This window comes from Lissotriton helveticus, chromosome 4_1 (genome assembly GCF_964261635.1).
Source record: "Lissotriton helveticus chromosome 4_1, aLisHel1.1, whole genome shotgun sequence".
Taxonomy (NCBI): Eukaryota; Metazoa; Chordata; class Amphibia; order Caudata; family Salamandridae; genus Lissotriton; species Lissotriton helveticus.
In genome coordinates this window covers 733596196-733620083 of record NC_136063.1, presented here as the reverse complement: position 1 = coordinate 733620083, position 23888 = coordinate 733596196, and positions in this window count along the sequence as shown.

The following is a 23888-nucleotide window of genomic DNA, read 5'->3' as shown; positions in this document are numbered from 1 at the left end:
TAACCCTACGGGTATGATCCGTGGTACCTTTACGAGGAATAAAGCTGTGCTGCCAAGAGGAGACCAGATGCTCTATGACCCTCATGAGCCGATTGGCCAAGATCTTTGCGTACAGTTTCGAATCCGAGTTTATTATGGATATTGGGCAGTAGGAAGATGGTAATTCTGGGGGCTTTCCCTTTTTGGGGAATATAATTATATTTGTTTCCTTCCAGGTTTCTGGTGGGATACCATTCACCTGGATCCCTACAAATAGATCTAATAGATAGGGTATAATATACTCTCCCAAGATGTTATACAGCTCTAATGGGATCTTATCAGGTCCTGCAGCTTTGCCTGAGGCAAGATCGGACAAGGCCAGTTGTACCTCTATTAGCGTGATATATTTTTCTAGATCGTCTCTAGTGATCTCATCAATAATTTTTATCTGAGCCACACTCGATTAGCCATAACCGCAAAGCTTCTTTGGTTTCAACCTGATCAGAGATAACCTCGTTTTGATATAATTTTTGATAGTATCCTCTAAAAACCTACAGAATATCTCCTGGTGTCATGTATACCCTACCATCTGTCTCGATATTAACAATTTTATTAAGCGACTGTTTCTGACGAGTGCGCAACGCTAGTTGTTTTCCCACTCTTTCCCCATCTTCGTATATTTTATTACGGCTTGTTTGAAAGGTCTCTGCTGCCTTCTGATTAATCCTGTTATTAAGCTCAGTTTTGAGAATTAGCATTTTACGTAGCGATGTACCCCCATCTTCCCCCCACATTATTACAGTGGTATGCTCTTCCTCAGCTTTGGCCAGGTCTTGCATCTGTTGGTGATTCATTTTTTCTAATTCTTTCTTCTGTTTGGCCACAAAACTAATGGTCTCTCCCCTGAGGGCAAGCTTTAAAACAATCCCATACTATGCCCCTAGATGAGCTATAACGATTGCAATCAAAAAATCCTCGTGTCCAGATCTTTATGTATTCTATATATTTTCTGTTTGCTAAGAGTTTCCTATCGAATGACCAGATAGAGCGGGGCCTATTAAGATTGGCTATATTGATGATAAGGACTAACATATAATGATCAGAAATTGTCTTAGGACATTCATGAATTTCTGCATCCACAGAGTAATCTCATGCTGTCCAAATATAGTCAATCCATACTTATTTGTTATGGGGATATGAGAAATATGTATAGCCCGGATCGAATTGATGCTTAGAGTCCCATATATCTACTAGATCTAAGCTCTCTTTAAGTGAGAAATGGCTCTGAACACTTTTGGTTTTTCGTCCCGTGTATATAAATTTGTCGTGGTTTTGGCTCATACCCTTAGGCCTTAGGGAGACATTGAAATCCCTGCAAAGTATAAGTGTTTGGGCCAGGATGCTAGTTCTAACTCTAGGTCCTCAAATATATGTGGGTCATCCTGATTGGAAGCGTACACTGAGCAGATTGTAATACCAAGTTCTAGTTCTACAATAACCCATCTTCCAAGAGTATCAACTATCTTACGTTTGGCCTGTCCCAGAGAGCCTCTGGCTAAGATAGCTACCCCACGGGTTCTAGATGTCTGTGTTGTGGCTGCCAGTAGATTATAACCAGGAATTCTTAGCAGCTCTCTTTCGTCCCAGGGACTATGGGTCTCTTGGAAGCATAATATGTCATATGACCTTTGTCTAATTGTTTTATATAGACTAGCCCTCTTTATTCTATCATTAAGTCCTGCCACATTCCAGGAGCATAGTCTCAACCTCCCCATGGCCTTTTTTGAATAAATGACCCATTTACCTTCTTGCCAGTTAGAAAAAACATTCCTAATACTTGTAGATTCAATTAACATACAGAGTTGCAATTTTTTTTCTTTTTCCCCCGTCCCCTAACCCCACACCATCATACACCTACCCTCCCCCCTCCTGCTCCCCCACCCCAACACCCAAAGTGAGGCATTTAGACTCCATAAGAGTCTTTTTGATGAATGTGCATCTCCCGACATGTGCTAGAACAATATATATTATAATCTTTTTACAGATTCAGCAGCTTAGGAAAAATTCAGCAAATTAAACACATTAGCCCTAATTTGTCACAATAGTTGTTTTTAGCACTACTGCCTATATTTCAATATTATCTTCATATTATGCAATAAAGCTATGATTATCAGCCCTATTGATGTAAGTAGCCTCTTACATCCTGCTCCTACTTAACCCTTAGTTAAAGGCCATCAAGGTATTCCTTTGCTTTGATTTCAGATGTAAAGAATTTCGTTAGAGCCCCATTTATTACTTTGAGACAAGCAGGATTATTCAGATATGCCAGTGCCTTCTTTTCTTGAAAGGGTTTAATCAACTGGTGGAGTTGCCACCTCCTTTCCACAGTTGCGTGGCAGAAATCTGGGCGAACAAAATAGGAAATCGCACCTCTAACACGCTTTTCTTCTGGTCTAGCTTTCTCAGAGATCGCTTGCCTAAGAAGAAAATTGCCAAAATAAACAAGAATAGCGCGTGGGTACCCCCTGGTTTCACTGGTTGTCTTAGGGTTAGAGGGACAGAGTGGGTGCGTTGAATTTCTAACTCCCAGTTCCAGGTGGATAATTCGGGCAAGAAGTCACGAAAAAGCTGAACCACAAAGGAGCAAGCATCTTCCCCCTCCAGTGTCTCTGGTACACCTAATACGCGCAGATTTCTACGGAGGCGGTTCTCAAAGTCCTCCAGTTTCCACCTCACATCTGACAGTTCAGCCTCATGTGATTCAGCCAGCTCATGGTTTGCCGCAATCTCTGTTTCGTTGGAGAAAATTCGAGACTCAAGTTCCACCATTCGATTCCCAAAGGTGCCGACAGTTCTAGTCAGCTTGCGTACCGCCCCTTGAACCTTCCGGAGGGCAGCTTGGGCTTTGCGCCCATCTTGCGAGGTCTCCTCAGGGTGTGCCGCTGTAGCTTGAAGAACCGTTTCCATAACCGTATCTGAAGTAGCAGTAGTTGGGTTTGGGCATTCAGAGCCCTGAAATTGCTAAGACATTTGAGAGGCGCTTGTCAGAGCGTGTTGAGCAGAGAGTTGTGTTGTAGGAGTATAATCCCATGCTAGATCATTTGCGCCATGATGGCCCTGTTTTTTTCTCACTACTGTTTTTTTAGGCCCCCAGCTAGCGTCCTCTCCACTTCCCTCAGTTGATATAGAGCATGTCTCATCGGACCACTCGAGTTCATCTGAGAAAGAATAAAAGTCACTCGGGTCCTTGTCCTGATCTATGTCAGCAAGTTTTGAATTGGCTACCTCTGCTATCTTAGACTTTAGATCAGCCCTTTCTGTCTGAGATTCATTAGGCGGACTCAGCAGTTTTAGACCACAGTCGGCCCCAGGTGGGTTTCTCATGTTCGTATTTGCATTAGCCTCTAAAACCCCCGTGGCCACTGGGACAGAGCTATTGTTGCTATTGCTATCCACCAGCTGAGAGTTCGGTGGAGGGGGAGTACTCTCCCCCGTATTATTCTGAGCCAATGTGCGAGTATTAGTACCCCCCACTGCTAAGATATTGGAAGAGTCAAGACTTACTTCGCTGAGGTTGGCATTTTCTGGCACATCAGAAACAACGGGAAAACTACCTTCGTCGACAACGACGGCACTCAGCTCTTGTGTTTGTCCCTGTGATTCTGCCGGCTTGCTCTTCCCACTTTGACTAGGAAGGGCTCCCGCCGGTGTTCTGCGAAGGAGGAGATCAGCCACAGAGGGGCCGGCCACACTCCCCTTCCTCGGAGCTGCGGGTCCCTGCTTCGGGGTCCTGGATCCCAGGGACAACATCCGCCTTGGCTCCACTGTCCTGTTTGTCGGACCCAGCGTCCTCACGTTCTGCCAGTCTCGCCGCCGCCTGCGCAGCCGCCCTTGCTTTAGCGGCAGCCGCTACCGCATTCTTCGGGGCCATCACTCCACCGCCTGCTTCGAAGTCTTTACCTCCGCCGCGCTCCTGCACAGATCTCAGAAAGAGGTATGTTTTTTTGTTTTTTCGCACTGTACGCGCTGTGTGGCCACCTTAGAGCCCTTGTCTTTATCGTAGTCCTGGCAAAGACATCGGATCACTGCCAAACCAATCAGGGAACCTACAGTCATGAGGTGGTTTCTGATCGCTGCATTTGCTGCATTCGCCTCGGGCATGAACTTCTCTCCTGCCATCGGTGCCGCCTTGTGTAATTTCCGTTTATCATAGCCAAATGTAGGCTATACACATCTAGATGTGGTTTTGGGGCTATGAGTTCCTTGAAGGCTTACAGGCTACTGATGTCTGTATCTCTACATCTCAAGCACTGGTCCGTCCGCACATCGGTCTCACTCGACCGCCATCTTGCCCCTCCAGTCTGTGGTTATTCCCGGGGACCATGTTCCTAGTGGTGGGTGTAACACTCTACTGACTCTAGATGAGAGGTGCAGGAAGAGGGGTTCCCCCATGTTAATAGCCCTGGTATGTGATCATGGAGACCACCCGGAAGAGTGTGGGTTGAATGGCAGAAACAGTAGGACACTGTCTAACAAGTCTCAGGAGGTTGATATGAGGTACTTTAGCAAGGCACTGGATGGTGAAGTGAAGAGTAGCTTGGTCAACACTTGTGTCCCTGTTTTCCAGAACTATGCCAACACCCGGTGGAGTGCAAGCTTTCTGATCGCAGGAAGCAAGCGCTGGAGGCAGGCCTTTTGGTGGATTCCAGAAGGTCTGTAGAAGCTTTTGGGAGTGATCCTGAAGGGGATGGCTCAGGTTTTCCCCAACAAGTTGAGGTAGGGGATGCTGCTGCCAGGTGATCTGGGAGGCGGCTGTCACAAGCGACCAACCTGTCTTGGTGTCTGGTAGCACCACTCCAATTGGGAGGGTGCATGAGTCCAGAGAACGGGGTGAAGGGGAAGACAGTGCCCAGTGGAAGGAGCAGTAGTTCAGGGGTTACCAGCACTGAGGTCACAGCACCCCAGGACTGACTCTGGTGAGGCCACTTCTGGCCCTGGGTGTCTTCAAGCACTGTCAGGCGGACAGTAGGCTGGAGATCTGCGCTATGCAGATATCGCATAACTCATGAGGAGTTTTCTTCCCTTGGGGGGAGTGTGTGTACTCCCCCAGAAGTCATGGCTTGGAATTCAGAATTTACTAACGCATCTTTTTAGTAAGAGGGTTTTTAAATGGTCTGTTTGAAAATGTCTCTTATCATAGCACTGCTAAGTAAATTGGGCAACCCAATAAACCCTTGGAGGCTTGGGTAACAGGGCATTTATATCAGGTAACAGTGCCTTCAAGGGATTTCATTTAAAAGTAACAAAGCTAAATTTGTCAAAATCAAATTTTGAACATCCAGATTAGTGGCCTTAGATATATGAATTATAGAAATCATTTAGAGGAATCCCAAAATAATGTATCAGAAAGAACAACAACGGGTGTATACTTTTTTGGACACATTTATGTAGTTAAATAATTTAGATTCAAAGGGTACCAACCAACATTCACATAAACAAAAATGACTGAGATTGATTATCTATCAAATAGAATTATCTCATAATCACTTTTGTGAATAACCCATTTCTTTCACCTATTTACAAATGGAAATTACCATTAAACATTCAGGGCCTGATTCACAAAAGTAATCTGAGAAAAAGTCCTAACTTTACGACTTTCGGTATTCAAAAAAGGGATTTCGGAGTTTTAAAGTTAGGATTCCTAGGAATATTAACTTCAATCCTCATATTCCTGGACTTATATGCAGCTTTCGACATTGCCAGCTGTCTTACTCAGTCTCTTCATTAGATTCATAGGCTTGGCACACAACTGACTTACCTCGTACCTCTATATATTTGGTGACTCTATTGTAACTCTGGCTATATTTTGGGAGAGGAATACCAATGATGAGCCATCACACTATTATGGGGTTGAGGTTTTCCATTCCACAAAGGATGGCTTTTCTCATAAGCGTGACAGAAGTCCTGTGATGTTCAAAACTATGGACTCTGGATTGTTTCTATAACATTACGAAACAATATATCTTCTATCGTTCTCTTCTTGTTCCAGCTGCTGCCATACTTATTCTTGTGTTTTCATTGATACTCTGGGGGGACGTTCTGTGGCCTATCCTCCACATCTCTGTTTATGTGCTAAAAGGAGATGACATGCTATGCCATATAGGACCCCAGTGTTTTGATTGTGTGGACTGGGGACACATCGTCCAATTCAAAATCAGCCAGAACCCACTGAAATCAGTGAAGCAGCAATTCATTTTGCATTTTAGAGATAGCTATTCTATTGAACAGCCATATCTAACGCTTTCGCCGCGGCACGAATTCCACCGCAGCGCGGGGGCTAGAGGGTGGGCGCTGCGCTTCGGTGCTCCGACATGAGTCATGGGCGGCATGCGTCATGACCCGCCCACTCTTTAATTCGCCCGCACAGGTGGGGAATTAGTACCGCATGGCCGGAGCAGCAGAGGCATGATGGCACAACGCTGTCATGAGCACACGCCACCCATGACTCATGACGGCGAAGTGCCGTCATGAGCACCCAACGCGCTAAATGAATTAAGTGGAAATGGAAAAACAGTTATGCACTTAATAGATAGTTGGTATTTACAACATGTGATAAGCCCATACCATAGCTTTGATGCACCTGAAGGAGAAAAACATATGTCACCTGCACACACTGGGTCGCTCAGGCATAGCCCACCAGTACTATAACTATGAGTATAGAAGAATATGACTTCACTATTAAGGTAGGACTATTTACTAGGCTCTCATAGTTCTAGGGCCAAACTTGCCCATCTTTATGGAACTTTTATTTGGTCCTTTCCAGAACTGGTGTAGGAAGGCTCCCAGTTCCATTGATGAGCCTCTGTAAATATTTGATAAAGAAAAGAAAGGGAACCTGAACATAGAGGTGGGTAGAAAAAGAGGAATTACAATTTTTCTTTTTCATTCAGTAAAATGAGTGCATGATAGTGTTCTTTAGAAGGGAGCAGAGCCAATGTTCTACAGCATGACATCCCATGTGCTGACAAAGAAATTTGCCAATACTCCCTGCCAGACAGGCGAAATTTTCAGTGTGAGAAACACCTGGTTACAGTATTATTCCCAAAGAAAATAAATCGCCTTCACAGCAACTTCTGATATCTAAGCCATTCCAAAGGATGATGCTTCAATTAGCACACAATCAATTATTGAAAGTCAAAATGGCACTGAAAAGATGCAACAAGTCCTTTTTCAATGTTTCTTCTGCCAAGTTCATATCCAGTACCTATGATGTACCTGAAAGATGCCCGTAGTATCAACTGAAGAACAAAGGGGCATATTATCAAGGGGGTTTATCTCCGCTTTTTTGGCTTTAAAAGCCAAGAAAGCGGAGATAAAATTATCTCCCTATTACCAAGCTGTCGCTAACACCAGTTAGTGACAGCTTATAGGAGATAGCGACCATCTTGGGCCCCACTTTGCATGTCAGTGATATTTATCACTAATGACATGCAAAGTGGGCGTGCCAAGATGTTAGCGACTGGAAACAGTCGCTAACATCGCTATCTCCTATTACCAACTTTTGGAGATATTCGAAAGCTAACACCTGCCCTGAGCAGTTCTTCACCATGTTATCCAATGGGAGGTGAATAACATGGCTAAGAGCATTTGCTCGATAATGCATGAATATCGCTGACTTTTCAGCGATATTCATGCATTGCGGCAGTTTTTTATCGCATTTGCGATAAACCTTGCTAATAGCAAGGTTTATCTGCGATAAAAATCGCCGCGATAAATTTTGTCTCTAAACAAGTTAGAGACAAAAATTATCGCTAGTTGTTGGTAATATGCCCCAAAGTATTTTGCTGAAACCCCTAATACACCAACTACCTCTGATTCATGTCCCTTCTTGTGAATTAGCACGAATTTGGTTTGACGAATTGACCCATCCAGGAGCGGACAACTGTATATTCTGGTTCTTTTAAATCATGCCATTCAATAACGTACCGTGTTTCCATTCTAAAGTTTACAGCTGCCTGTGTCTGTCATGTTTTTATTCCTCATTTCTCCAGAGCATTTTTTCATGTCAAGATCCTGATGGACCTATGACCATATTTCATATTCTTGATTAGGCAACAAATGTGTAAACTGGTACAATCAACCAATTTGAAGAAATTTGTCTGGCACACGTAAACCAATGGTTTAGTACAATGAGTTAAAAATACGATTTAAACTATGAAGATAGTTAACCTGGATGGTTAACACTGGAATGAAGTCCTTCCGTTGATCATTTTTACCATCTAAACTACTCTCAATACTTCAACGGGATTAATCCCCTGAGAATTGCTGATCAGGCGCCAATTCTAATCTTGTTGGATATGACTTTAGAGGAATGAGAAGAGGATGATAATAAGTACGTGTCGTAGTGAGATATACAATACAGCACCAGGAGTGTGACGTGTATTTATATATTAATGAGTTGTGCTGCTAACACTCCAGAGGAGTCTCTTTGTTCTTCAAAGCAGAGAACAGATTCTGCATCAGCAGGGATTGGGCATTGTTATAAATGGGGTTTCTGGTTGTCTAATATATGCACCTAAGACTGAACACCCCACTTTAGTAAGGGTAAGGGAGTAGGACTCCCAGGATAACCCTTCTCACCCCCTTGTTAACTTGCCAGAGCTGTCAGCATTATCCCAGAGGCAATGTGTAAAGCGTTTGGGCAACACACACCAGTGACACAAATAATTACACCACAAAAGAGACTCCATATAGGAATATATAAAAATCTGTCATATATTGTATATATCACTTAGACCACAATCACACAAATGATAAATTACTTTGACAACTAGGCGATTGTCACAACATCACATGTAGTACAATAAAGTAAACACTTCTAGGTTGCGCACATCATGAAAAATCATTATTGGTCATGCCTGAGAAAGCATTGGGCATACAAAGCAGCTGTTAGTTGGAAGAATAACCCCTAAGCCTCCTAACATCACATAGATATAGCATACTTGCACTTTCCACATACTATACGGTAATCAATTCCAGGGTACAGGGATACCTGTGCACCTATTACGTGCACTATGGTAATTGATGCAGAAAGGAATGTCACATGTGACCTCCGACAAGGGTTCCTACCCGTCTGGCGAACTGATGCCAACCAAATGCCCCGTAAGGTGATCAACAACCAAAGATGCCCAGCAGGTATGTAAAAGATGAGGAAAGTGTGTGGAGGCACAAACCTCCTAAGTCGGGGAGTTGACCTCACTGGGTCCCCTGCATATGGCTGGAATTCAAGGTTCAAATTGAGGGCACACACACAATGACAATCAAGCTGGGAGACCTCGATGGGCTCCTGCAGACAGAAATACTAGATGCAGCTGCCTGTGACCATGCAGTGCAGCTGCCGAAGGTAAGGGCAGCCCCCACATGATAGGACTCAAAGCGGGACGTGATCGGTCTGCCAAAGGCAGTGCTGCAATAACCACTGTGGCCCTCTGGACCGGAAGGTCGTATGGCGCTATGGGGTCCCCATGTGTGACCTCTGGGCTCCGCATTCGCCCGGCTCCCTGGAGAGGGCTGTTTGCATCAGCTCAATGCTGGTTCCTGGTTGCTACACCAACCCACTAGAGTGGCAGCAGAGCTTCCCTGATGATGGGGCTCCACTGGGGGGGGGGGGGGGGGGGGGGGGGGGTCTGCAGTGCTGCCGGTGCTTCTCCAGCAAATAGAGCCTATTGCACTGAGGGGATTCATGGGAGCAATCAGTGGGGGCTCCCCACTGCCTATAACACTGCACATGTGCGACTGGGGAAACCTGGGGGGCTAATCAAGCTTGAATTTCACAATACTACGGGGATCGGCTATAGGAATAAGTAGTGCTCACTACACACTAACTGTAGGACCCAGAGCAAGTTAACCTGCACTTTAAGTGCGGAATAACACGCTCACCACATGCATCCTTCTTGTTTTAAGGTGAAGGACAGCCCAGTCCTTGTCCTGCACCAGACAGAAACAGCAACTGCAGGCCAACCCACCCCTCACACATCAAGAGGCCGTACTCTTCAAACAGCTCTCTCAGCTCTTCCACCAAGCAGGTTACCTTTTGACAGAGCAAGAATGTTTTGAAGTCTTTGGTTTACCTGAGACTTCCAACAGGACACACAAACCCTTGAAGAACTTCTCAAGCAGGATACCACAGCATCGCAAAAAGAGTCAGTCATTTTCCTCTGCCTACAAATTGAAGCAGCAAATGCAGGCCAACCCACTCCTCACACAACAGAAAGGGTACCGCTCATCACACAGCTCTTCACCTCTTCTTGGAAGGGTCCTCTTGTTTCCAGAGGTAATCTAAAGATTGTGGGTTACTTATACCCCTTTTTCTCATTGTAGTCTTTCTTTCAGAATCCCGAAGCTCATCACAAACCAGTTCTGTCCCCTCTGATCCAGCCTGACCACATGGGGTGGAGGCAGCATTGTGCAGAGGAGACACAGCCTATTCAGATGCCAGTGAAAACTCCTCCCATGACTCTAAATGCAGAAGGGTCTATACAGCCTGGCTATGAGTCACCCAGGAAAGGTAGGACACACTTCAACCCCCCAAGTTGTGACTGTCTAGAGTGAAAGTACATTGAAAGTACATCCCCATCTCCTGTGACTCCAAAACCAGACGGTGAATACACAAACAGGCAGAGGCACACAGAATGGTAAAGCAACAACATTTCCACTTCATAAAAATAGCATTTTCAAACACACAGTTTAAAAACCACCTTTACGAAAAGCTGTGTTATTAAATTCTGAGTTCAGAGAGCCTAAACTCCATTTCAATAGTGAAAAACTAAATGCACAGTATTTCATTAACAAAACATGTAAAACACACTAGCACATGTCCTACCTTTTACATACCCTGCTCCCTGCCCATGGAGGTACCTTGGACCTACCCGAGGGGTGCCTTACATGTAAAAAAAGGGACGGTTAGGGCCTGGCAAGTGGGTGCACTTGCCAGGTCGGCATGGCAGTTTAAAATTGCACACACACGCTGCAGTTCCAGGTCTGAGACACATTTACAGGGCTTCTCATGCACGTGGCATAACCAGTGCTGAAAGCTCGCTAGTAGCATTTGATTTTCAGGCCCTGGCACACTCAGTGCACTTTACAAGGAACATACCAGTAAATCGAATTTGCAAATCATGGACAATCGATCATAATCACAATTTACACAGAGAGCAAATGCACTTTAGCATTGATCAGCAGTGGAAAAGTGCCCAGGCATAAGGCAAAAGGCAAAAGGCAAAAGGCAAAAAGGCAAAAGGTTTGGGCCTAAACCTGCGAAAAGAGCCAGGTCTAACGCAAACTCCCATAAGCCTAAAGACAGGGAGGACTAATTAATAACTTGATGGACTTTCCATGATTGGGACGATAAAACATGGACCCTGGCACTCAACAGCAGGGGTGCAATCCAGTTCCACACCGTCATGAACCTAGTTGGATCCCTCTGTCCATACACTCCGGGCCCACTAAGCTAACCCATGGTAAAGTCTTCTCCTCACCTGCAGGCCCCATCTTTGCAGTGCCTAAACTTCCTTTGCTCACGGATGTGTCCCAGTAGGCAGAAAGTACCCACATGGTGAGCACAGTGCTGTGGCCCAGTCCACACCTGTGCCGTGACTCCTGTCCCCCTTCCAGAGGCAACTCTGTCCACCAGGACAGCAAGCCACAGTGGCAACTGACAGCTGTCAGTGCCTCTCAGGGCTCTCTAACCTGTGTGGTATCAGGGAGTAGGGGGCGGTAGGCCCTGGTGCCTGGCACACCTTGACCACTCTTCCTCCTGCCAGGTCAGGGATTGCATCCTGACACTGGTACCAGCCTAGGGCCTGTACCCTAACGCTAGACAGGAGACTGGGGTGGGCTCCCCACACCCTGACCTCCCTGCAGCTATGCACCCTCTAACCTGGAGAGGTACCCCAGACTCCAGAATTGTCAGGGCACCTGTGGCAGGTATCCTGCACAATAATCCCATCAACACAGAGGTACTCTCTTGCAACTGGTATACCAGCCTAGGGTTTGTACCCTTAGGATGGACAAGGGTCAAGCTTTCCTCTCCCTGCCCTCCCGCCTGGGGCTCTGCACCCTCTCACCCAGAGTGGTACCCTAGAAGTCAAACCAGTAAGGACACTGCTAGGAGCCGCCACTTACCCAGGTCAGGGGGACACTGGGAACCTAGACTTCCAACTCAGGGTCTATACCCTTAGGCTGTACATGTGCCTGACAAGCCAGGACTTCCCCAAGAGAAACACACTCCTCATGAATTGTTGGAGATTCTGCCTAGTGCAGGTCTTGAGCTTCCTGTCCACCCGACAGTGCATGAAGAACCCCCGGTCAGAAGTGGCCTCTCCATGGTCAGTCCTCGGTACTTTGAGCTGGCAACCACTGATCAACTAGCCCTCTAACTGGGGACTGTCTTCCTCCTCACTTCTTTCTCTTGACTCATGCACCCTCCCACTTGGAGTGGTGCAGCCTCCAGCCCAAGCTCCCTGGAGTCGGAGAATACACACTCCACTGGGTGTTGACATAGCTCTAGAAAACAGAGACTGAACATATGCTCTCCAACAATTGAGTCACATCGACCAGCGCTTGTCACTCCAAAACCAGACAATGAATACACAAAAAGGCAGAGGCACACCCAATGGTAAAGCAACAAATGGCCACTTTCTAAAAGTGCCATTTCAAACACACAATTTAAAAACCACCTTTACTAAAAGGTGTATTATTAAAGTCTGAGTTCAGAGAGCCTAAACTCCATTTCTCTATCTTGACCAAATGGAAAGTTACACTTGTAAGATGTTACAGGGTGGCTCCCATGTTAGCCTATGAGTCAGACAACCTTACAATAGTGAAAAACAAAATGCACAGTATTTCAATATCAGGACATGTAAAACACACCAGCACATGTCCTACCTTTCACATACATTGCACTTACATGTACGAAAAGGGAAGATTAGGGCCTGGCAAATAGGTGCACTTGCCGGGTCGACATGGCAGTTTAAAAAATTGTGTGTGCAGACACCGAATTGGCACGTTTGAGCCACATTTACAGGGCTACTAATGTGGGTGGCACAACCAGTTCTGCAAGCCCACTAGTAGCCTTTGATTTACAGGTCCTGTCACACTCAGTGCACTTTACTAGGAATTTACCAGTAAATCAAATATGCAAATCATCGATAACCAATTATAATCACAATTTACGTAGAGAGCAGATTCTCTTTAGCATTAATCAACAGTGGAAAAGTGGCTTGAGTCCTAACACCAACAAAAAACAGTCAAAAAAATAAGAGAAAAGGCAAAATGTTTGGGGATAAATCTACAAAAACAGCCAGACCTAACAGGCATTAAATGATTAGAGGGTAGAAATACATCTTTAGAGCATTCAGGACTTTATTAATAAGGTTTAGGCTACATTCCTGTGGAGAATCAAGTTGCGAAAGGCAGCACCCTGTATCCTAAATGCTCTGCTGCTTCATTTCTTGTTACTGGAGTTGGAAATTGCAAAGTAGCTTCATTCAAAGATCCGAGGTTCCAGATGAGAGCACATTCTTTACCTTTGTTTTGTAGTCATTTGGAAGCAGTGCCATGGTAGATTTAAAATAATTCTCTTTTTCACTGGTAACCTGTGAAGCTGATGATTGAAGATTGTCCCTAATAAAAGTCTTTGGATTGTTTGAAGATGGTCTATAGATGTATATGGGAGGCCAGCATAAGCTGCATTGATATTGTGAAGACATAAATGCACAAATGCATTAGCTGCCACAATTTTGTTGGGAAACCAATGAAAGGGTTGGGTGGTCTCAGCATTCGCAATCTATATAAACAGGTTTGAGTAACCTTAGTCTAGTCCAGGATGAGCTCAGCATCCAGAATGAACCTCAAATTAAGGAATAGGGAGCCTGGATTTGGGCAAACACCAAGTTAACTTGGCCAAGGGGGTTTGACCCAGTGATTAAACTTGCTAGAGAATGAAAGGTTTATTGTCATCTGTTTTAATTAGTCCAATGTTGGTTTTGCACTACCTTGAAAAGGGACATTTAGAAGATGATATGAAGTGGCAAGTAGTCATCACCATTTCCACTCTTGAATATGGAAGCATTATATAAATGCTACTGAACAAAGTAGGGTTATAAAATAATGGGGACACCCAAATGTCCACTGGACCTAAGTAGAGAGAGTATGGTACAGAAGAAAATAGTCACAGTGGAAACAGATTCAATGTTAGATACAACATTACCTTTGGATAAATCCAAATTACAGTTTATTTAGTCCTGCAGCACTTTCTGCATCCTTTTGGCTGACTACAGCCCCTACACTCACCACGCACATCGTCCCTGCTTATTACTAGCAGCCTCCCACACTGTGAAGAACAGACCTGCACAACTGGCAGTGTGCTCCCTTTGTGGTAGACCTTGGATCTTAACGGATCAGTTGTGCATTTATTGTTTCTACCTGTATTGCTTTGTTATGCTTTTTTTTAGATCAGGCCTATATCCTTTGAAATATGCTCTTGTTAATTATATGTCATTTACTCTCTTTTCTTCTAGTGCACTTGCCATCTTCTTGACTCTGTGAGAACGGATTCATTCATGAAACATATCTTGGACTGATTCCTTTTTGTGTCAATATTTTCCTGCCATTATTTCAGCCCTGTCTGAGGGTTACAATTCTTTGAGTTCTGATCTGATGATGATCTCAATATTCATATTCGGATCGGAATGCCGTCAACTTGAAAATGCATGGACTCTATATGATTATATTTATGGAATTTTCTTGATGGGCTATGCTATTCTTGCCTTTCTGATACACGTGTTGTTCATGCTTTATCACGTGGGTGTATCACTTTAAAAATAGAGCACCAAGCATGTTTTCATACACCCACTCTCACTGTGCTGTTAAATGTTTTCTTAAAAAATGAATTAGTTCATTTATTTTTTGATCTACCAAATTGCCATATTGTACAGATTATTACTACGGATCGTTATTTGCTAATATATAGTTATTACCCCAACTCCCCAGTGATCCTTGAGTTTCCCTTGTTAAATAATAATTAAGTATGGGCGAAATTTGCGAATTCGCGGTCCGCGAATTCGTGCGAAATTGCAAAAAAAGTCAGAGAGTTCGCGAATTTTCCCGCGAACTAGCAGATTTTTGTGCCATTTGCACAAATATGTGACCACGTGTGGCTGTAACTTTGCCAGCGCGCCAAAAGGCGCCGAGGTATCTTGAGTGAGCTAGCCATTATAGTGGGGACGGGGGGGAAGACGTTTCATACCGCTAGTGTGTGGTGGATGGGGCCAAACGGGTGGGGTTTCTATGTGAGTTCACATGCATCTTGTTTATAAAGGGTCAGAGACCGAGCAGAGCAGCAGATGAGGAGAAAGCAGCCTCCTGGTCACAGGAGCTACACGGGGATGGCGCTCGGGAAACTTATGGATGCAAAAATACGTTTGGCACAGGACCCCAAAATCCTTCAGATGTCTAGGATAGCTCTGCTGCGCATGTTGGTACAAAGCCATTCTGATCCTGCTCAGTGGGTTCAGGTGCATACAGCTGCTGGACAATGTCCAATCTCATACTAAACTGCCCCGTACAGGCGTACAGGCAAATGCTGGCGCTGGGCAGTAGGGTGCAGTGGCATGCGGGTGCTCCACGCCTGGTGCATGGGCATACCGGTGCCAGGGGGGACACGTGTTTTTTGGTGCTGTGTAGCAAGTTATGACTTTACATTTTGACTGCACCAGACCGTGGTACCACCTACACGGATCAGGAGCATCCAGGCACCAGACTTCATGGTGCAAGAGCATAATGGTGTTGTGCGGTACGGGTATATGTGAACTGGGGGCAGGGGGACACTTAGCACAATGTGTGCTCACACCCAGAGGGCTCCCAGGCAATTGAGCACGAATGGATTTCACACTGAGAGGGCTCCGGGGCAGTTCAGCAGCACGAGGGCTCACACCCACTGGGCCCCAGGGCATGTTTAGCAGCGCCACCCTCTGGTTCACCACTGCCACCCTCTGGTTCATCACGTCCACCCTCTGGTTCACAACTGCCACCCTCTGGTTCACCACTGTCACCCTCTGGTTCATCACTGTCACCCTCTGGTTCATCACTGCCACCCTCTGGTTCATCACAGCACCCTCTGGCTCACCACTGCCACCCTCTGGTTCATCAATGTCACCCTCTGGTTCATCACTGCCAAACTCTGGTTCATCACAGCACCCTCTGGTTCACCACTGCCACCCTCTGGTTCATCACTGCCACCCTCTGGTTCATCATTGTCACCCTCTGGTTCATCACTGCCACCCTCTGGTTCACCACTGCCACTCTCTGGTTCATCACTGCCAGCCTCTGGTTCACCACTGCCACCCTCTGGTTCATCACTGTCACCCTCTGGTTCATCACTGCCACCCTCTGGTTCACCACTGCCACCCTCTGGTTCAGCACTGTCACCCTCTGGTTCATCACTGTCACCCTCTGGTTCACCACTGCCACCCTCTGGTTCATCACTGCCACCCTCTGGTTCACCACTGCCACCCTCTGGTTCATCACTGCCACACTCTGGTTCATCACTGCCACCCTCTGGTTAATTACTGCCACCCTCTGGTTCGCCACTGCCACCCTCTGGATCATCACTGCCACCCTCTAGTTCACCCTCTGGTTTGCCACTGCCACCCTCTGGATCATCACTGTCACCCTCTGTTTCATCACTGTCACCCTCTAGTTCATCACTGCCACCCTCTGGTTCACCACTGCCACCCTCTGGTTCATCACTGCAACCCTCTGGTTCACCACTGCCACCCTCTGGTTCATCACTGTCACCCTCTGGTTCATCACTGCCACGCCCTGGTTCACCACTGCCACCCTCTGGTTCATCACTGTCACCCTCTGGTTCATCACTGCCACCCTCGGGTTCATCACTGCCACCCTCTGGTTTACCACTGCCACCCTCTGGTTCATCACTGTCACCCTCTAGTTCATCACTGCCACCCTCTGGTTCACCACTGCCACCCTCTGGTTCATCACTGCAACCCTCTGGTTCACCACTGCCACCCTCTGGTTCATCACTGTCACCCTCTGGTTCATCACTGCCACGCCCTGGTTCACCACTGCCACCCTCTGGTTCATCACTGTCACCCTCTGGTTCATCATTGCCACCCTCTGGTTCATCACTGCCACCCTCTGGTTTGCCACTGCCACCCTCTGGATCATCACTGTCACCCTCTGGTTCATCACTGCCAGCATCTGGTTCATCACAGCAACCTCTGTTTCACCAGTGCCACCCTCTAGTTCATCACTGCCACCCTCTGGTTCACCACTGCCACCCTCTGGATCATCACTGTCACCCTCTAGTTCATCACTGCCACCCTCTGGTTCACCACTGCCACCCTCTGGTTCACCACTGCCACCCTCTGGTTCATCACTGCCACCCTCTGGTTCATCACAGCACCCTCTGGTTCACCAGTGTCACCCTCTAGTTCATCACTGCCACCCTCTGGTTCACCACTGCCACCCTCTGGATCATCACTGTCACCCTCTGGTTCATCACTGCCACCCTCTGGTTCATCACTGCCACCCTCTGGTTCACGACTGCCACCCTCTGGTTGATCACTGCCATCCTCTAGTTCATCACAGCACCCTCTGGTTCACCACTGCCACCCTCTGGTTTACCACTGCCACCCTCTGGTTCATCACAGCTCCCTCTGGTTCACCACTGCCGCCCCCGGTTCATCACTGCCACCCTCTGGTTAATCACAGCACCCTCTGGTTCACCACTGCCACCCTCTGGTTTATCACTGCCACCCTCTAGTTCATCACTGCCACCCTCTGGTTCACCACTGCCACCCTCTGGATCATCTCTGTCACCCTCTGGTTCATCACTGCCACCCTCTGGTTCACCACTGCCACCCTCTGGTTCATCACTGCCACCCTCTGGTTCATCACAGCAACCTCTGGTTCACCCCTGCCACCCTCTGATTCATCACTGCCACCCTCTGGTTCATCACTGCCACCCTCTGGTTCACCACTGCCACCCACTGGTTCACCATGTCACCCTCTGGTTCATCACAGCACCCTCTGGTTTACCACTGCCACCCTCTGGTTCACCACTGCCACCCTCTGGTTCACTTCTGCCACCATCTGGTTCATCACAGCACCCTCTGGCTCACCACTGTCACCCTCTGGTTCACCACTGTCACCCTCTGGTTCATCACTGCCACCCTCTGTTTCATCACTGCCACCCTTTGGTTCACCACTGCCACCCTCTGGTTCACCCCTGCAGCCCTCTGGTTCATCACTGCCACCCTCTGGTTCATCATTGCCACCCTCTGGTTCATCACTGCCAACCTCTGGTTCACCACTGCCACCCTCTGGTTCACCACTGCCACCCTCTGGTTCACCCCTGCCACCATCTGGTTCATCACTGCCACCCTCTGGTTCATCACTGCCACCCTCTGGTTCACCACTGCCACCCTCTGGTTCATCACTGCCACCCTCTAGTTCACCACGGCCACCCTCTAGTTCATCATTGTCACCCTCTGGTTCATCACTGCCACCCTCTGGTTCACCCCTGCCACCATCTGGTTCATCACTGCCACCCTCTGGTTCATCACTGCCACCCTCTGGTTCACCACTGCCACCCTCTGGTTCATCACTGCCACCCTCTGGTTCGCCACTGCCACCCTCTGGTTCATCACTGTCACCCTCTGGTTCATCACTGTCACCCTCTGGTTCATCACTGCCACCCTCTGGTTCATCACAGCACCCTCTGGTTCATCACTGTCACCCTCTGGTTCACCACTGCCACCCTCTGGTTCATCACTGACACCCTCTGGATCACCACTGACACCCTCTGGTTCATCACTGTCACCCTCTGGTTCATCACTGCCACCCTCTGGTTCATCACTGCCACCCTCTGGTTCATCACAGCACCCTCTGGTTCACCACTGACACCCTCTGGTTCACCACTGACACCCTCTGGTTCATCACAGCAACCTCTGGTTCACCACTGCCACCCTCTGGTTCACCACTGACACCCTCTGGTTCACCACTGTCACCCTCTGGTTCATCACTGCCACCCTCTGGTTCATCACTGCCACCCTCTGGTTCATCACAGCACCCTCTGGTTCACCACTGCCACCCTATGGTTCATCACAGCACCCTCTGGTTCACAACTGCACCTTCTGGTTCATCACAGCACCCCCTGATTCACCACTGTAGATCATGGGGAGAAAGCACACCTGCCCAGCCTCAACCGGGGGCTGGTTAATGTGTTACTGAATTTGAGCTTCAAGTCCAGCACCTGCTTCCTTATCTGTAAGTCCTTCCTGTTGTGGTTTAATTTGTGTGACAGCCTGGAGCATTGTGCCATACTTGTAACTATTCTCTGACCCTGCTTCGAGGGTCAGAGCAGGGTCAGAGAATAGTTGCAAGTAGGCAACAACTCTGGATGCGCCGCTCAGGAAGTTAATTTCTTTGTAACCATTTTGTAAATGGTTACAACGAAATTAGCTTCAACTTGGGCACCTGCTGTAACCCAAGTAAGTGCTGTAAGTGCTTCATGTACTTCAGTTTTTGAAAATCCGTTCCGAACGCGATTTCTTGGATTTTTCTGCAATTTCGCGAGATTTGCGGACCGCGAAATTGCAGAAAATCCGCAAATTCCGTGAACGGAACGGATTTTACGCCCATGCTTAATAATAATAGCACAGCAATATACATCACAATTTCTCTTGTACCTGATTTGTAAAGAGATAAGGATTGTGGGACAACATTGACATTGCACTACAGTAAAACCTTATCTACTACTGAGGAATGTGGTCTGGGTTTTGGAGAGGTAACTTGGATGGTGGTTAAACTCTGAAGACACTGATTGACAATCTTGGGTGTCTAGAAATTGGGAATGTCATATAGTGCCCAAGAACAGGCTGAACCCATCTTTGTGGGCTTGATTTCCCTGAGGCTCCTGACAGTTTCTCCCTGATACATTTTTGTATGACTCCCTCATTCAGACTGTGAGTGGTAAGCAGTTCAAATTTATCAAGCAGTATATTTTGAGACTTTACCTACCTCCTTGTGGCTAACTCCTAGAGTCAATGTAACAAGTTGAGAGTTGGTTGAAATGGATGAACATACAAATTAGATGAAAAAATTGCAAGTGTTTGGACAAGTAAAATTGTGATTAAAAAATATTGTGTAAAAATATAGTTAGTGCTGAAATATCATGTCACAGAATATCATTATAAAGAAAATGTATTTTGGAATGTAACATAATTTTTGCAGATCAATTGGATGCCTTGGTATGGAACTTCAAACACTACCACCCTCCATGAGTGGAAGAATCTAGTTCCATACATTACGGTCGGGTCAGTGGGAGTACCTCAAGAACGTTGCTGTTTGAGGCAACCCTCTCTCAGTCATGCCCTCCCCATTGGCCCAATTAGTTCCTTACCCCTGGACTCAAGGAGTCCCAATAGCTGGCAGTCTGGTGGGGGGTATAGAATGGGTCCTTACCAATGTCTGCACTTGAAAACATAATGCTCTCCGTGTACAGGCAGAGAAAAAGAGAGCCCCAGGGCAGTTTCAAAATGCATGCTGATCTAGGTAGTTGTGGAGGGTGAGTTCATTTTAAACCAAATTGATAATTTATAGTTCTTAGCTATATGGAAAAACAATTAACAGGTGGGTAGTGGCGATGAAGTGCAATTTGTACAAGATGACAAGATATGTTTATTTTGTATGGAATGTGGCGATGACTGTAAACTCTTTTGATTTATGTTGCACCTTCATCTTCGGTAGAATATGGTGGGAAGTAACTTAGATTGTATATAATGTATTGCTATTGGTAAGTAAACTATTGCATGGCAAATATAATATTCAATTGATATATAAATATTTAAATTGTTTAATTGTTTAATGATTATTCTATGTATTTAAGTTACATTTCTTATTTCTACTTTTTAATGTAGAAATGTGTAGTTATTATTATTGTGGCAACAGCTTTGTGGTTTTTGTTAAGAAGTATGGTGTAAAGTTATTTAAATGACTAATAAGTATTTATAATTGTTTACTCATTATGTAATTGAATATGAATTATTTAAATTGTGGTATGCTATATTATTGGAATATACATTTTTTATTTGATGGAATACTTGCATTTTTGTTTGTAAATTAAATTTCAGTAGCAGATTGTTTAAAGTTAACTAACATGTAAATAATTCTATTATGATGCTTATTAATTGTGTATTGTTATTTCAATATGTAATTGGTGCCTTATTATGTAAAATGTTTCATTTTGTAAGAGCTCAGTTAATTTATTTTTACAGTATTGTCAAATGTTCACATTCGTTAGTAATGAATATTTTTGTGGTCGATTTTTGGTTTGGCAGGGGAATAGAGTGGGTAGAGACTGAAATTATAGCATATGTTAAATTCATTGTTGTAATTTAATTGCGTTGGTTAATAATTTAGTGTTTTCAATAATAATGTTTGTACAATGCTTTTAATTAAAATGTTTGTTTTTGTTAAAGTAATATTAAAAAATTGTTGTGCTTAATGCGAGTTATTGTTTTTGGTGATTTCTGTTTTTGTGGAAGGAAAGTACATAGTATGTATCAGGCTGAATCTTCAAAAAAAGGTTAAAAAAGACATAAGGAGGCAGGGTAGGGATACCAGGACCTCCTACCATGGTGGTGGGGTCCAAAATGGACCCCGTTTGGGATCAAAAATGGTTTTTTTAAATATTGCTGCTAATTTGTGTAGGATCCATTGCAAAAGTTTTTTAAAAGCATGGGCTCCCACTCTAAGATTAGAAAAAAACCTGGACTGGGCTCAAATCGGAGGGGAGGGGGGAATATTCTCCTGAAAAATTCTGTTCAGCCGATGTGTAAATGAGGGGAGGGGGCAAGAGGCCACCCACTCTAAGTCTTATTGTTCACCGAGATCCAGGTGCCGAATTCCATTTAAAAAGAGGAGGGGCCACGTGGAACACCTCCCCTAACTTTAAAAGGCCCAAGGGCCAAATTCCATGAATAGTGGATACCACATCCCTGGGGCCTAAGTGGAGGATGAGGGCTGTTCCCTGAACAATTGATGCCCCAGGGACCCCATCCCCTGGAGCCATTTCTTAAATATAGGGGTGGAGGCATGCATCCCGTGACCCAGACTTTAATCTTCCAGGGCTGAATGGCATAAAAAAGGGGAGGGAGCCATGCAACCCCTCCTGAGCCTTAAAAGGCCCTGAAGACCCCATCCCCTTGGACCAAACACATTTTTGAAAGGGAGGGGTCCCAAACCAGTAAAGGCCGTAGGAACCACTTCCTCTCAGGCCATCTCATGGACTGCATCCCTGGGGGTTCACTCTCAAGACACAATAGTTTGCCTGCCTGCATCAGCGCATCAGTGGAAGCATTCTTTAATCTCCCACCAGGTAGGAGCATACATGCCTCCTCTCATTCAGATGGAGCTTTAAAACACATATTGCTCTGTTTCGGTTGGAGCAAACAAACAAGCACATTTCTCTTGCCAGGTGGCAGAAATGATTGTTCTTCCAGCATGCAACAAGTCGGCTAGGGCTGTGGGGGCCCTCCCCATGTCCCCCAAATTGCTGTTTGGTGGGTGCCCCAGGTGGGCACCATGGTATCCATCTAAAAAAAATAAGGTCCCAGAAATGGCTCCGAGGCCTATTAAGGCTCAGGGAGGCGGTCCAGACAGCCCCTCCCCTTTTTAGTGAGGATAGGGTCCCCAGGCTATAAATGCTCGGGTGGGTGTTGCAAGACCTCCTCCCCTTTTTTATGGCATTTGGCCTAAGAGGTTGGAGTACCAGTGGCCAATTAAGGCTCGAGTATTGGGAAAGCATTCCCCCACCCCTATATTTAAGGGGGTGCACAAATAGGTTGGCTGCAGAGCCTAACCACAGGCAAGGCCCTGCAGCCAACCTTATGCTTGCACAACCATAAGCTGTGCACAGGGTTGGGTTGGCTCCCTGTGGGGGTTGGCCACAGGGCGTGGTCACAGGCCAGGTCCTGCAGTCAACCCCCACCGTCCACAGCCAAAGGCCAATACACAACAGGGTTTGGCTTATGTATGGTAACAAAATAGTAGTTTATGTTAATAAAAAACTGAAAATTCACTAAAAAAACAAATATTAAAGTAATAATATAATTAAGTGAGAATTTGAGTAACAACGTAACATTTTAAACATACAAAACCACTTAAATTCACCAGTTACAGTTATTTCAAGTAACAATAATTTATTCCCTAAGGCAGGGTTCTTCAAAGTCAGTCCTGGAGGGCCAAATCCATGCCAGATTTTTAAGATAACTACATTTATCTAAATGGGGATATGCTAAAAATCTGGCATGAATCCGGCCCTCCAGGACAGACTTTGGGGAACCCTGCCCTCAAGTAACTTTACCTCATGCCGTTGTGATGCACTGCAATTACCCCACATATTACATCACTCATGACATTTTCAATGACATCACTAATAATATCAATGCAACATTTGCAATGAAATTATTGAAGAAAAAACTGTGCATGGTGGGAGAATGAGTTATACTTATCTTAGGACACGAGTTAATGTTTCAAAGTTCCCATGAGGCATTGTTTGGGCAAACTATTCTCCTGAAAATTATGTGAAAAGTGTAAGTAGAAGAAAAGTAAAAAAATGCTGGAAATACACAATACGCAATAATCAGGATTTGCATTACACTTAGGTAAAACAACAATCTGTTGGGCCTAGCCTCACTCACGAATGGCATGGGGCAAGACCCACAGAAGCAAAAATATTGCCTGTGACTATTTAAGGAGGAATGAATCTTGTCATATACAAGAACATATCACTATAGGGAAGGAAGGAGTCAGGTTCTGATGAT